Here is a 14234-nt window from a genome sequence, read left to right on the forward strand (position 1 = left end):
GAGCCTGAATCCTATTTGAGCCCTGTTTTGTGTCTGTGATCTATGGAGCTGTCTCGTCTGACTGCAGTTTCTCTGTGTCTATGGAGAGCTAACTCAGCAGCCCATTGGTCGATTTCAGTCAGTGAACCCTCTTTCGATGTGTCAGAGCCTGTAGAATTGAGCTGGGACAACATGGTATTGATTGATAGAATCGTTAGCTCGTCAGAATCAAAACCGCGCCGTCCCTCACAAAGTGTAAAATCCGATACGCCGAAAGTCAAATCCCTTCCCCCAGCTCCCCTAAGTTAGATTGACCCCCCTTTCTTCAAGGAAACAGTTCAATGACAAACAGGATATACGTCGAACACATATTTGAATGGAAATAACCGGGAATTTATCCGTTCTCTTCACGAAATCAGCTCACGGTGAGAAGCATTTATGATTATTGATAAAGCGGTTTGTGGTTCTGGTGCTCGTTTGCTCATATCTCTGTAATGGTTTCACGGAGATACAATTTGAAGATATCTCTGGAATCTGTGTCGAATTATCTTGCTTTCTGATATATTTGTCCGCGTTAACTTTTATATTTGTGCTGGTAGCTTTGTCCGGAGTGCATAGCTCACGGACTCATGGCGAAAAATACATGATATTGTGGTAAATCTTCTAGTTGATTACATTAGTTGTGTAGAATTGTGTTTGGAGCATGTAAAAATGGCTTACATGATGTTGTTGCCAGACTTTTTTCTTTAACTGGGTATATAACATGTGTGTAACATTCATTGTATTCGTTCCTGAACAGTGCATTCTACAACACTCTCTTCGCTAAACTTTCTCGCTGGAACCCCAAATGGTCCTCGCAAAAGTCTGTTCCGAGGTGAACTTTTCCCGTTGCACTTGGTCGCAGAAAGTGGATGATAACTCATTTGTGTACGATGCACGCAAGCCCACTGTTGTTATTTTATCAGCACGCGACATCTCACCTGTACATTCAAATACATGTGTAACAGCTCATTTCAACATGCAACGGCTATCACCTGCTGTTCAGGAGACCATACGGACCAGACCGCCACTTTTCCTCCATTCCCATAGAGAGACCGGCGTGCGGTTATGTTTTGCGGCGTGAAGAGATGGTTCTGCATGTTCAAAGTGAGGAACAAAGGATTTCTGAAATGTGGACAAATAGCGAGAAAAACAGCGGAAGAGGAACTGTGTGCAGTGAGGAAGAAGGATTCTTTCAGAAGAGAAACGGAAAAAGAAATGCTCGGGATGAGAGTTTGGGACGTGCTGCTCAATGCTGCGGCGGGTTTTCATACATTGTATTGAGAGACAACAGCTTTGTAGAGTGTGCCCGTGCATGCTTGTATGAGCCACTGTATTGGAATGCTGGCCCCGGGCACTCAGCAGCTCACAGCTTTAACTTCTGTAAACAAACTAATAGCAGGAGACTGGAGGACCACACAGCCTCTCTGGTGAAACTCTAACTGCAGCCTGTAGTCCCAAACTGCTGCTGCTGCTGCTGCTGCTGCTGCTGCTGCTGCTGCTGCTGCTGTGGACACGGAGACTGATTTACGTTACTGAAGGAGGCCTTGAGTGCTGGCTTTGACTATTATCTACACTTCAGTTCCATACTCACAATTTAATGTCCATCGTATACACTAAAGGCAGAAAGTAGAATCCCCTCCTTACTTTATGCTCCTGTACGAGCTAATTCATGCATTCTTCTACATTTCAATCATGGATCTTTGTCAGTCACAAAGTAAGACTTTAAACAATATGTATTTATTCTTAAACCCTCGATATACTCTGTGAAAGTACGCTAGTTAAACATACTCACTGTGCTTTTTCATGTCCCTGTACAGATTATAATGTCACTATTGGGTCAATGCTTGTTAGGCACGATTGGTCTGGGAAAAAGTAAACCCAAACCATGCATGTATTGAATCCAGCCTCCTAAGATCGAAGGTTTTCGGCCTTTTTGGCCCGTAGAGCTGGAGCACCATGGTCTTGGCTCTTTTCCTGCTGACTCCCCGCTCAGGTGATCTGCTCTAAAATAATTTACTAACAGCAGAAACTTTTCAATGTTTATTAGACCTAATTTCTCAAATTGTGTTGAGAAAAGTTGATTCATCGTTTTATTGAAGATCATTTTTTAATGATTGTATTTGGGGGGGGGGAAAGTCTTCAGAGCCAGTTGGTGACCTACCGCTCTGACGGTGGCTGTTATGGCAGAATCACCTCACCGTCCGGTTCTGTTCCTGGAGGCTCGAGGTCAGCCTTGTGTTGTTGTTGGGGTTGCTCAAAGTATCTATCATCGATTTATTGTTTCTGTAGTGTATCAACGAGGTGGTTGCAGAGATAGCGTTTATTTACTTTATTCGTCCGTGATTCCTTCCGTGAGTTACTGCGCATGTGCGCTACAAAACCTATAAAAAGACTGTCAACCAAGGTCCAAAAAACATTCGTACTCATTACAACCAACAACAATTATGTGACCAATATACCACAGTTTCATTGATTATGCTAAAACCTTTAAAGGCCATTGCCCACAACTTATTCCCACCAAGTTCATTTTCAGAGGAGACAAAGCCACAAGTGGAAACTGGTACATAGAAAGCACAGCGAATGATTCAGTATATCCCTATTTTGAACCCGTCATCAGTTAAATCTCCTGGGGAAAAAAAAGTATTAAAAAGTATCAATGGAATATGTTCAATCAAATTGAAATGACACAGAAGTTTTGGTTGTTGCCATTCAACAACAAACTCCAAAACGTATACAGTTGGAGGAAACTATTGGATCAAACTAAAGATGATCCTACCAAACAACAACAAACAAAAGAAACATGGAAAATGCATCACAAAAACATTATCGCTACAGCAAGACAAAGAAAATAGAAGGAATGGTCAAAGTGTGCGCAGACTTTCGTGTCGGGTATTTTAGATAACCAATAAAAACCATGTTGAACATTTTTTAAGAGGATTTATGACTGAACTTAATGATGCAGTATTACGTTTTTTTTGTCAATTTTAGAAACAATTTCACGATGATTCTGTATGTCCAAACCATTTGGGATAGAAGGTTATGATTAGATAGGCATATATTGGTACATGCCTGTCAATCACATGTATTTAGGATTGCATGGCTGTTTCTGTTTTACGGCAGACAGTTTGGGTTTGTTGTTGCTCTTTGATGATGTGGTTGACGCCGGGCTGATCCCAGGTCAATGAGCAACCCACTGAGGTGTCAGCCCGTCTCAATCCTGCCTTTGTGTGGCTCCCTGATAACTATCCAACTGCCACCTCATTATGAGCTGAAACAGGTTGGATGACATGTTAAACGTCCAAGAACCCTCCCTGTGCGCTCGCTTTCTGCACTGCAGTCACACGCGATGGGCAACCCTTGGGTGTTGAAAGATCACAACACGGCTCTGCCTCTGCGTCACCGTGTTTGTGTGTGTGTGGGCGTGTGTGTTTGTTTGCGTAAATCAAATGACAGTTACCATGATGCAAATCTGTGGAATTCTCTGTCCCAGTGTCTTTATGCGAATATGTGTGTGTGTGTGTGTGTGTGTGTGTGTGTGTGTGTGTGTGTGTGTGTGTGTGTGTGTGTGTGTGTGTGTGTGTATGTGAGCGTGTGTGTGTGTGTGTGTGTGTGTGTGTGAGAAGCGAGATCATTGTCTGCTGGCTGTATAGACCCATGATGGATGTGCGCTGAAGGAAATCGTTATTCTTCAATGTAACTCTAATTGTTACGCTTATGAAACGCATTACCCAATGTAAATGCCTAATATTCTATTTCCTGTTGCACACAAGTGGGTTAGGAATGTGTTGCGTGGGAGCCGGATGTAATTAACTTTGGAGTGGGAGATTGATTTAGGAGTTTACTACCTTTCCTGTCCCATCCTACGGACACTGAAACAGATGTGAGTTCTCAGGGGTCTTGTTGGGCTCTGCATACATTGCAAGTCAGTAAAGAAGACGAGACTGCAAGTAACTGAGTACATTTACTGAGGGAATATACTTCTACAATCTTGAAGTACTTGTACTTTACTGTAGTAGCAGTTTTATGCTGCTTTGTACTTTGTACTTCTACATTTAAAGTTGGAATATTGTGCTTTTTAGTCCACTATTGGACAGCTATAGTAGTAATCATTATGATACCATTGATTCATATTTTGTCCAAACATAGTGACACATAAAACAGAGAACAAAACTCAACATGCCACAGAGTTGCTTTCTCAAGAGTTAATAGCAACTAATACGTCTAGTAAGATTAACTCTTAGCAAACAAAGCACATGATCAGCATATAATGACACATTGCTGTAGATGTAAATACCTAAACAGTATACATATACTGTAATGTGATTAAAATTGTGTTGTCCACCAGCTCATATGTTACTGCATATAAAATAACTCGAACGGGGCATTTCTGCATCATGAGTACTCTTGATTTTTCAGTACATTTTATTGAAAAACTCTGACTTAAACTTGTGGTACTTTTGCATTGATGTTTTTCTTGTTTAACGTGAATAAAGGACCTTAATATTCCTTACACCAAAGGATAACTTGCGACTTGCATGCACAACATCGCAAACACCTATGAATATCAACCTGTTTGCTGGTAATTTCAAACTTAAGACAACACTAATCCATCAGAGAACAACCTGTACTTCAGTTAATTGAAGAAGGTGCTTGCCTGGCTGCAGAGGAGTTGTCAGGGAAGATTAGTTTAGAGAGCCAGAGAGATCCCCAGCAGTTGGAACATGTCTCATGATGCAATGTCACCGGTGATTCCAGCAAGCTAAGAAACAAGATGGCTGAATGGAAAAAGGGTCATTCTTCAGTTGTTGTTGTGTTTCTCCTCAGGGCACGTCAGCATTTGGGTGTGAGACGTCGACCTGCCTATCAATCAAGGTTGAGTTCAAAATTAGCAACCTGGTAAACAGCTTGCTTTTGTTTGTCATAATTGAATTATTTATGCTAACGTCAGTCATGCATTATGATGGAGGCAAAATTGCATTCTTTGTGTGCAAGTTTCCATGCCGTATGAGAGTCATCCTTACCTGTCATAATTGTATTGTTATATAACCAGGTAATCTAACATCTGTTGTTTACAAAGGTATCTAAGGAGCGCAGACTCTTCTCAAAAGATCTGTCCTAAAATCGTACTGGAGGTCTTCTTTTTAGTCTGTTTGTGATGGATTAACTTCAACTGTACAAACTCTCTTTCCAGATGACTGTTTTCATTGTTTCATCATTTACAAGCCCTACTCTGACAAGAATAAATAAATGAAGAACATACAGGACATTTACCTTCTACTGGTCGAATGTCAAACACAGGAAAGTGGCCGTCTATTAATCCTCTTTGTTCCTGAGCTCTATTGTATTTGAATTTACAGTTCCATCCTGTCATTTATGTTCCTTATGTGTCTGTTCTTTCCATTACGAAGAAACCCTTTGAAGTAGTTCAGCTTCGAAGCAGAAAGGTGACGACAAAGAGAGAACGCCAAATGAGAAATGAGGACAAGCAAAATGAAGATTAGGTGAGAGCTGGACAGTTTGTCACAACTTGGTTCTTATTTTCATCCTGTGACACCCTGTGGAGTTTTTGACCACTAGGAGCACCATGTAGTGATGTTTTTATGAGTTTGTATTGATGCGCGTGCACACAAGAGGAGCCATTGGTTTGACGTTGTTGTTCTGATACAACAGTTCGGTGGCTGTGACGAGACAAAAAGTTTTGCAATGCACTCCAGAAGAAGGTGACGACTGCAAGCTAGCAAACATGGATGTAGAAAGGAGATTATGACTTCTGGTGACTAGTTGTTCTCTCGAAAACCGATGTTGAATACACTTATTGTAAGTCGCTTTGGATAAAAGTGTCTGCTAAATGATTGTAATGTAAACAATGGATGATCTAAAATAACAAAATGATTTGCAGGTGAAACAGAAAGTGATGGCACACAAAAGATAATTTGCTCTTGGGCTCGACCTTTCAGCGCCGATAATTAGCAGCCACGATGGCGACGCTGGTATTGTGTTCAGCCTGTGAGTCTGTGTGTGAGTCATCATGGCACAATGTGCTCGTGGAGACACCTACTGTAGTGGAAAGTACCACAGAGGCCTTTGCCAGGTGTTTGTCACCTTGATTTACAGGTGTGTTGTTTGGATTCAAATGACGGCAGAGTTTAGAAATGGGCCAGGTCTGAGAAAGGGGCATTGAGGTTGGCGTGATCCCACCGCCAGGTGGTCTCTAGTTTCACTCTGATTTTTTGACAGGCTTTTCTCCTCATCCAATGATCATCCTAGTCACCGGACATTGAAACCACTTTACCTGTTTTGTTTCTTTACTGTCATTGCAGTCTATGCCTCAGCTTTGCACCACCACTATTCCAACAAACGTCAAAGTCAAGGCCACGTCTATGGCTCACCAGGGCGATCTGCGATAGGCTGCTATTTAAAGGGCTCAATCCGAATAAACGTGCTATATTGGGGTGATTGCAAAAGCATTTTCATTTTGGTTTACCGTGTGTTGTCTCAGCTGATAGATCTACGGTAAGCCCGGTAGGTCAAAGTTAAAAGTGAGTCTCATTTACCACAGCCATCAAATTGTGATAAATAGTTAGCGTACTTACTCTGTGCTTTCTTTTCCAAATAAGTTCTGCTAAACTTGATTATTGTCACTGTTTCTTGCCATGTTGGTTTTTGTTGCAGTGATGCCCCCATGCTATGTTACAATGTTTTAGTAACTGGTAGAAATGATGCTTAAAACCACATGCATAACACCTAATTTGTAATAAACTGCAATTATCATTCCCAGATTTCCCTTTAAAAAAATAATAGTTCTGCTGCCTGAGTGGCAGCGGCTGCTTTGAACCATGGCATCCGCACTATGTTCACATGCATTTAAGACACGTTCGTGAGACAGTGAGTCAAGTCTAAACACCGTAATCTCATTAAGTCATTATTTTCTGATCACACGCACAGTGATTGGCATGGACTCGGATGCTTTTGCACCAGATTGCCGACACAAGGCCCCACACACACGCACACAGCGGATCGCTCCAGGCTACGGGCTGCCGTCTGACAGGTCGTGGGTGGATCAAAGTTCAGATATTGAATGCACTGTAAAGGAAAACAACAGAGGAGAAGGGAGTCAGAGAAGAATAGATCGAGAGACAAAGCATTGATAAAGCCGATCAGGATTTTTATTAGCAGGAAAAAGGGAGGGGAGGGGATTACAGAAAGGGCAAGGACGAAAGTTAGTCAGGGGAGAGGAGAGACTGATGACAAAAAGAAAGATTATCGATGTAATAGAGGAAACAGTTTGTGCTGCATCAAGCCATATTTGTCAGGTATAAAACTGAGGTCCTCCCCCTGCTCGCCTCCCTTTCCTCCCTCCTTGGCGAGGGAAGCAGGATGTCTTTCATCCAGTTCAGCCGAGGGATCAAAGCTAAAAGGCTACTCGGCTGAAACTGACCTCAATTTGCACTGCTGCGCACTCCGCACCTCTCCAGCATACACAGGCCTATAGTTCTCCTGACATCCCCTGCACCACCTCCCACTGAACTACACACATGCTATTTCCCTTCCTGTATGCCACACTACCTCATCAACTTAACACGGGAAATCTCTCGCCGCCTCCAACCCATTAATAGTACAATTTATAGCCTCCATGACATATTCACTTTAATCTGCACTATTTACACAATATTATACCATATATCACATGTTATCAGAAGTAGATGATCAGATATGTCCCAGAATAACATATAACTTGTGTTTGTGTTGGCTAAATAACCTGCGTACAATAGCATAACCCTGCTCTGTACTTCAAAGAGCAGCCTGTGTTTAGCTTCCTCTCGGTGTCTTCTTTCTCACTGTTTTCACTACAAACAGCCTCTCTGCTTCAACTCCACCACACACACACACACACACACACACACACACACACACACACACACACACACACACACACAGACACTGTAATGTATACACATACAGTATTTGTGTACACACATAAACATACTCTTAACCATGTACATTTAAGATCCCAAAATAAGTCATTAACCCTATGTGTTTTGCTGATTTAAAGGCCCGGGATTGGTTCATCACACCTGTAGTTGGTGTTTGATGTATATTCAGCTCTTTCTAAACGCCGTTTTATTCTTTTCTTCATGGATCCTGAAACCAAATTAAAGGCACCTACCTATCTTTTCCATTACACCACAAGTCACACAATGTATTAATGGAGAAAACAACACTTTTATACAATTGTTTTTTTAATCTATTTTACTTTTAGTTTATTCTTCCTTTGTTAGCCTTTTTCCTGTTTTTAAACTTTATTTTTCCAATTAAAGAAAAGCACTTGAGACACACTCTCCTCTTGATAAGTTCTTTATAAATAACATTATTATTGTTATTATTGTTGTTGTTCTTGTTATTGTAAGGGCAGAATATTAAGGCTCAAGGCTTTTGGTATCCACCAACAAAGATGTCTAATTACGGAAAGCTGTATGTCTGGTCACGCATTTTAATCTTGTTTATTTGTTCTTTCATCAGATAGGTCCTGATTTAAATAAAAATGTTGATGATGTAAGACTGTGTTTTGACAAATTCTAACATTTCAGAACGTTGACTTCTTCGATCAATGGAAAATGAAAAGGTTTAGAACAATATTTCTATATTATATTTCTATAATATCAGTGTAAGGTGTGTTTGGTGTCATGCCAAACTGAAGAATTGCTTCGGCACTAAACATTTCAAACAACTGGTGATTTTTGGGGATGTTTCTGGCGTTGTTATTACCTGCGTTATGCTGTAAGATGTTCCACATATTGTGTTGCCCCCAAGTTAACCCTGCAATCACCAATCTCTCATTCCCTTTGAACGAAAACAAAACCTTCTGTGCGTCTTTAGCTCTCCTCCTCTGCTAACAAGACCTCGGAGGAGAGGCCAAGTTCATAAATGACATTCTTGGGCGCCCCCTTCTGGTCTGAAGCCACAATGGGTTTATTCTCTTGATATGATTGGACTGCACAAAAAGAGGGGAAATCCTGAGGACACAGTGAGGCTTCCCGCCAATAAGGCCTGAATCCTTACTGTCATTGATTTAACAAAGGAAATGAAGACATATTATTAAATCATTTGCGAGCCAATATGCTGCACATTCAGTCCAGTTAATATTCACTGAGGCCAATTGAGTTCCTCCCGAGTGTGTTAAATCCTTACAGGCTGATCCATGGGATAGAAACCCCATGTGTGGCATTAGAGGGCTCATTCAACTTAAGACCCTCTCTTCCTTTCACACAGTGGAAAATTAGATCTAATTCAAGTTTGAGTCATATGCTATTTTGAATCTCTGATGTCTCTTTAATCCCCTCATTTTTGGTCCCCGATATTTTTCCAACTACACTGTACGGTTTACTTTATGTTTCTCATCTCTTCTTAGCGCTTCATAACGTTGTATTAAAAGTCCTTCATACATGTCTTTCTCCCTCTGTCAGCGTTTTATTTGAATTTAACTCAAATAAAAATGTGTTTACAAGGAAATATGCTAATTATCTTTGCAGATAGAATTTACTATAACAACACAATAAGAACATAATAACCTTTTTAAAGCATTTAAGTAAGACAATGGGGTTGGTATGAAATCTCACCTCAAAAAGTAATGTTTTTATTTTTGTGTAATAAGCTATCATTTCATGGTTAAGTGCTGTAGATATGTGGGAATGTTTAAAAATGAAAATATGACCAATATTTATATATCAGGCCAATAAAAAAAATCAAAACATCTGACGGCAGAAAACATAGCCTGAGCGTATAACATCAGCCAGGTGAGAGTATGATTTTATGCTCTCCCCTTGATTGCGATTGGCTCAGGCCCATTCAGCACATAACTAACCCTGAGCTGTAACCAAGTCCACCTGTTTATAAACACAAACAGTTATGAACACACTCCGACCTGTCACATCTCATCAAAGACAGATCACACACTGCAGCATGCATCGACGGCTTCAGCTGGCCCCTGTGGATGAAAGCTGTTTCCTCTCAAAGTTATGTCACTCATGGACATGTAACAGTAAAACAGTAAAATATGAGCCGGTTCTCCACAACGACCTCTTTTGGAAGACAATACGTGTCAGAGGAAATCATTCTGTCTCTACTTTACGTCTTCAGCACCCTTGTGGATTTTTCATTTTACTTTCTAGACTTTTCCCAGAGAGTGCTCGGTTCTCAGGGTTGATCCTGTCTGTGCCTCCCGAGACACAGTAGCCTGTTGTCTGGCCTATGAGGCCAAAGGAGTGGTGTTATGAGAAGGCAAAGAACATGTTATGTTAACCTGGGTGGTAAACGCCTGAACATATTTGGGAAAATGCCCCTTTATACCCTCTCACACCCACTCTTTTTATTCCGATTCTACACTTAACTTGCAGGAATTCTCCAATCTAGCCCGTGTCTTAAAACTTCACCCACAAAACAAGGAAAATTTAAAAAAAAATCTTCCTGTTACTGTGTGGATAGTCCCCAGCAGGGCCATGACAAAGATTTTAGAACTACTGAGGTCATAAAACTGAGTCCAAATTCCCCCAACTTCAACCCCTCCTCCCCAAATAAATGTTTGACTGTTCATTAAAGAGTCATAACTTTGATTTCTTCACATTTTACAAATTAACTGTTGGATCATATTGTCTCTAATGACTAATCTTCCCCACACAATAAATACAGTTTCAGATCCCTAGAAATCCCTAATGGCTGGATATACTGTAATTCAGGCAGAGAAATACAAAAAAATCATTTTAACTTTTTATATGTTTTTTAATTAGTTGAGTTGGTTTGGCGACTTTCAGCCGTGCAACCGGCAATAAACACAAAACTGACACAGTGTAGACATAAAGCAATTCATTTAAAGTCGTGTTTGTGTTCACCTGATGAATTTGGTCTCCACCAGCTTGTGTGGGAAGTATCAGGAGTTAGAAGTATGAAAGTTCCCCATAGTCGCTAACTTTGTCGATACATTTGGTTTATTGAGCTTCCTGTTGCAGCTGCAGATGGTGAGAGGTGATGAGAGCAGTGAGAGCGGTGAGACTTAATGAAAACTTAACGGAAGTTGTGCCCATAAATCCAAAACAATGAGCCAAAACATCCTAAAAAAAACAGTTGAGGGCAACTGTGGAGTCAGGAGATGAGTCTTGCGGGTTTGTCACTAAAAGTGACTCCTTTCACATTACATTAAGTCATTTAAGCCATTGTTGATATGAAAACATTGAGTGGAAAAGCTAAATATTCACCGTGTCCACTGTGCAATTGGAGAGCCCCCAAATTGCCAGGGAAAATACCTTGGACATGTGTCTTGTGTCATCATTGGTAGATGGTTCTGGTCCACAGACCTCACTATAAATATTTTTCATTGGAACTACTTTGAAAATAATGGTAATCTGCTGACAGTCTGTGAATTATCTTGAGGAGGAGCAAGGACACTGTCCAACACAAGTTGTTGTTGCTATTAAGTTTTTAACCAAACTAGTTGCATGGATCAATGCTTGTCTATGTCGACTTCATGGTTCATCCACCACTTTAGCCCAGACTGAAATATATCAGTATCTGTGACTTTGGTGATCCCCAGACTTTTTTTGTTTTTGTAATTTGGTTGAACTAAGCCTTAAGGTCGTGGGAGAGATAACATACGATTAAATAAGATAATCATCAGAGGTATATCAGACCATTTCTCTCCACCTTGTTGTAAAACCATTGCTGTACAACCCCCTTTATCTCTCCATCGCTTTATTAGTTGTTGTTATTCTGCCACTGTGTCCAGCAATGTGTCAGCACTCAGAGTGAAAGGCTCTCTGTTCCCCTTAACTCTCCCTCCTACATTGTGTTCATCTGGATGCTTTTCCAAGCTAAGCCTGGCACAGGCCTGAATTTCCGGAGCCCAAATTGTGAGCCCAGGGAACTGGACTCCTCCGGGAAAGGGGAGCAGCGGGAGATGGAGCGCCACTCGGAAACAAAACAAACCCAAATATCAGGGGTTTATTTAAAATCTCCCTGTCTTATATTAACAGCAGTGCTACAGGCTAGTGATTAGCCACACATGGGTCAGGGGTTGCTAAGCCTCGCTTAATATTCTTTGGAATCCATATTTTGTGTATTTTGTGAGACTGAAAGTATACAGACAGGGATTGGATCCATGCTTAGTCATTAATACGATATTATTGCTCATTTAACATTTACAGCGACTGACTAAAAAGCTGATACAGGATATGTGTGGGTAACATTCTTATAATGTAAAAACATAGAAGTATTCAATGTGTACAGTGCAGTTTTCTTGATAAATTGTAGCTTTGTGATGCACATGGAGCCACATATGAAGATATCATGCAATCTTGTGTTCTTCACAAAGACCTGAGACCTGCCCAGGTTATTGTAATGTCAACACTGAGCATATGATCTCACTGCAGCGGTCTTTGACATTGAGGGATTCATACTTGTTTGATGTCTTACAGTTGAAATGCCCTGTGCAGGAAGGAAGTGCTCACCCACTGGTCGCCTGTTCCATCTTCAGGAGCTCTATGGGAGGGAGGGAGGATTTCAGTGCAATATTTACAGTGACCTTTTCCTCTCACTGGCCAGGGGCCCATGGGAAAAAACTGGAGAGGACAAACAATGAACAATAGGGTTCAGGGATGAGCAATGGTGCCAGCGCAGCATGTGCCATTACGGGATGTAGATTGCGGAGGGTTTGGGGGGTCACAGCAAGGATCAAGGCACCAGCAGTGTCCCTCAGGAGCACACCTGGGACACCTGCTCAGATAGCCTGTGCTATTTAAAAACACAACATGCCTCGCTAGATGAGAATATTGTTAGCCGTGGGTGTTAAATATTAAATATGAGGCTACAGCCATCAGCTGGTTGGCTTATGGGAATAACGACTAGAAACAGGGGGGAAACAACTAATCACTGGCACTTATTAGGAAACTGTGTAGCACATTACCCCGAGTTAAACTCCAACTTGTTTTTACTCTTTGTTTGTTTTTTGGATTCCCCAATTAAAAATTTAAATATATATATAACAACAAATACAATGTGTTTATTTGGGAGATATTGTGACCTTTCGATAAAGGCTGACTGTTTCTGCCTGTTTCCAGTCTTTATGCTCAACTAAACTAACCATCTCCTGACTCCACCTTCACATTTAACGAAGAGATATCACAGTGAAAACTATTGTCTTATCTTACTCTCTTCTCTGCAACAAATAAAATTATGGTAAAACTGTAAAACGGTAGACTTTAAAATGCCAATAACTGGCCTTGGTAGGTAAATATTGATACAAATTGAGATAAACTTGTCTTATCTTAAATATTAATATTTAATATTTTTCATTTAATTTGCATTGCATTCATATTTTGAAACATGACACATATAATGTGCCAAATAACCCACGGATTTGTAAATTCACCAGTTGGTATGCGACTGATGTTCTTATTCGATGGCAAAGGCTGTACCGCTGAGACCAAGATCAAAATCTTCCACCGTCATTGCTGTAAATTGATGTTTACATAGACAAACAGCCCCTGTGTTGCATCAGCATCTGTGCAAACTCCCGAGTCACAGTTTGATCCCTCAATTATCAGATTACCCCGTATAATTGGACACTATTATTTCCCCAGGGATTGGGCCTTGCCTTATCACATAACTTCTTTCTGCCCTGCACAATTTGGTGAGATAAATGTAATGGTATCAGTGTTCTGGTGTGTTACTGGGTGGTCTCTGTTGCATTTCTAATGATGCTGCGCCTTTCCCAGAACAAGTGGAAATACCTCAGTGATGCACCGTGAAAAGAGAGATGAGGAAAAGAAGCAAATCTCCCACTGGGCCTCAGAATTCTCACACAAAGGACATCCAACACTTCAGAGGAGCATGCAGGCTAATAAGGCTGTTTCTGCTGCATTTAATCTTACATCCACTTTGAGCACAAACCAGATGACCCTGAGATCAAACGGCTCATTAGATGTTGTTAAAGAACAACAGTATCTTCATTACTTCCTAAAAAGGGCCTTCAAGACGGAGTTGCAGAACAAACAATCCACCAAAAGAGGTTGTATGATGTCAAAGACAATTAAATTAAATTTAGCCAGATCATGGATCAGTCTGTTCAGGTAGTAAAAGCAGGATGTCTGTAAGACTGTTGTGGTAGAAGTATACAGATCCTTTACTTCAGCAAAAATAGCAATATTACAATGTAAAAACACTGT

Source organism: Melanostigma gelatinosum (assembly GCF_949748355.1).
Source record: "Melanostigma gelatinosum genome assembly, chromosome: 4".
Lineage (NCBI taxonomy): Eukaryota > Metazoa > Chordata > Actinopteri > Perciformes > Zoarcidae > Melanostigma > Melanostigma gelatinosum.